This window comes from Stenella coeruleoalba, assembly GCF_951394435.1.
Source record: "Stenella coeruleoalba genome assembly, chromosome: 12".
Classification (NCBI taxonomy): Eukaryota; Metazoa; Chordata; class Mammalia; order Artiodactyla; family Delphinidae; genus Stenella; species Stenella coeruleoalba.
This window is the reverse complement of record NC_137158.1, coordinates 32659571-32662541: the sequence shown is the minus strand read 5'-3', so window position 1 is coordinate 32662541 and position 2971 is coordinate 32659571.

The following is a 2971-nucleotide window of genomic DNA, read 5'->3' as shown; positions in this document are numbered from 1 at the left end:
CCTCTTGCACATTAATTTTATGATTTTAATCTAAGGAACGTACTTTTATAAAAAGGCAGCTGGAGTTTTGTATAACAGATTTTAAAGGTACTTCCTCTCATCTCCCCCAAAGAAAATGGTTTTAAATTAATAGTTTGTCAAAATCTGTAAATTGTACCCATGGATTTTTGTCAAATTTTAACTATAAGGGTGTAGAAGAGGGCCAGAAATAGATCTTTACGTTCATTTGGAAGCATTTGACAGCTTTCTAAACTTTTCTTCCTGTTTTGGGGATTTTCAAGTAATATGTTCTCTGTGTGTATAAAGTATGGTTCACTCCTGTAAAATGAAATTGCTGGATTCAATCAGAGCAGTGCACCATTAGAATTATTTATAAGGAATTACTGTGTTTGACAGTAGCAGCAGTGCAAGTCTGGAACTATATTCTGCAGTTTCCCACTTCTGTTTTAAAGCATATTTTAAACACTTTGGGGTTACTATAGAACTAAAACTCACAATTTGATATATTTATTTATATTTTTAAAGTATAATATGACCTCAGCTCAGTGGAGGAATACTGTATTATTCAGGTTTGTGTCAGTTTCATAACATTAAAATTTGGTTTTGTCAGTTTCTTAAAATTATGATCAGTGAGTGGTCTAGCAGTTTAAGGCAGTCATAACTTATGAGTAAAACGAGGCTCTGCAGGCACTGAAATGCTCAACTGAAATGCTTTTAGGGTCCACTTTATATGATTACTCACTTATGCCACAATAGATAAATCTTTGAAAACAAATGCTTTTAAATTTTAAGTTAAAAAGGAAAAAGCAGGTTCAGGTCACAAGAGTTTTAGAGTATGCCTTGTTACCAGCAGTAGTTCATATTAAAGTAAGCCAGGTTTTTGCCAAGGTCAGTGTTTCCTCAAAATGAAGGTAGAAATAGACTTATAATAGTGTGCTCTTGTACCTTTACATAGGTTCTTAAATAATCTTTAGCAGTTACGCATTTATCTAGAGGAAGTCAACTGTGAATAAATGCATGTTTACCAAAATGATTGTTTTACAGTGCATTTAGTTCTGATATTTATTAAGTTGACATTTCACACAATAACTTTTAAATAGTTTGGAATTCTATATAGTTTAGACATCAGTCACATCTGAGATAAGTAAAGGAAAATGTGCAATATTTTTTATGTAGGTGAGCTACCACAGTGTACCTAATTGCGGAATTATCTGATTAATTTGTAATAGATAAGTTGTATAACATTTTCATATCTAAAGATGTTTTTTAGATCAATCTCAAGTGAAATAATATTTTCAGAATAAAATTCTACAGAAAAAGTCTACTGGCTATGATATGCACATTTTTAAGCAAGATATGAACTAGAGCCAAAAGTAGCATTTGACAGTTTGATTTACTCTGCCATAATATGCAAGCTTCTTATCTGTAGATATTTTTTAAAACATAGTCATGATGTATGTGATTATTAGTAAATACATCAGTATTATAATTAGATATTTGGGTTTTCAGTTTAGAGAATTCATCATTTCACTGACATTAATGGAGTATGTTTACCTTGAATGGTAAGATTTTATAAATAGGGCTTCCATGATTTGGGATGTGAATGCTAAAACTTATACGTAAGTTAATTAGATGTGTAATTTGGTTATGAAGTCTTTTCTAAAATGATACCACCAGAAAATTAATAGATTAATTTTTTGAGACAATCATTGGTCTGGATTGGTTAATAAAAACTGTCTTAAGAGGTTTTCTTTTCAAATATTTCTAGTGTATTAATCATACTTGTTTTTGTGGAATGGGGGTAAACCACACCATTAAAAGAATAAAATGTAATTTGGAAAGAGGTAATTATAAGATTTGTTTCAGGCCCCAAAATATAAATAAAGATTGGTGTGGAATTTCAGTGTATATGTTTCCTGCCCTTGTAAAATGTCTTTTTAAAAAAGCATCTGTTTCTAATGGTATAACACAATAGGTGAATCTTTTTTTTAATGTCTGAGTTATTTTGTTTCTTCAAAGGAAGATATGAAGTATAAATAGTATTTTTAATTTATTGAAGTTTCTAAAATGTGCAAAGCATGGTTTAGTGGAAATAGTATTAGATTCATTGGATTGTCCTGCCTCTGCTGTTTGATATATTTTGGGCAAATCACTTAATCACAGTGGAACTCAGTTTCTTCAGCTGTATAACGGTGGAATTAGATTATCTCTAAGGTCTTAAGTTCTTCAGTTTTAAGTAGAATTTGGTTGTAATGTCTAAACCTTATATGAGAAAATGGGCTTAAAATAACTTAATAGCCCTTAAAATAACTCATGTGTGATGAGTTACATTGATACCATGAAGGTTTACTAGGTGTCATCCATAGAGTTTTCCTATAAAAACACATAAATCTGCCACATTCTGATTGTGGTAATGTTAAGATAAAATTATCTTAAGTTACCAATTTATTGAATATATGGAATTTTGTAAATACAAAAATTTACCAGTTAAACCTAAGTGGATGTAGTAGTGTTATCATTTCAAAGAGGTAAAACTGTGTTAGCTGTAAGGGAGCACTTAACCCTTAACTTTAATGAAAAAAGTTTATATAAAATTGAATTTCAAAGTATTAAATAGATATTTAGTTTTATAGCAAAATAAACTGTAGACTCTGTAACACGTTTATGGGTGAGACCATGGGGATGATCTGAGAAATATCTCACAACAGCCATACATCGCATTATAGCTGCTGTTCCTCCAGTACAACTTGGGTTTAAGTGTCATTGGAAGAGCCTTTTATTGATATTTGTAGAGAAAAGTACTGCAAGCCAGTTTTGCTTTTCTGAGCCAAACTAGTGGGTATTTAAGAGGCTTTTGTTTCCTATTGGTATTAAGGCAAATCACTGATTGCCTTTGTTGAACTGAAAATGTAGTGGAGAGGCTCTGAAGCCCAGTGAGGGGAATCATTCAGAGAAAGTACATGTAAATCAA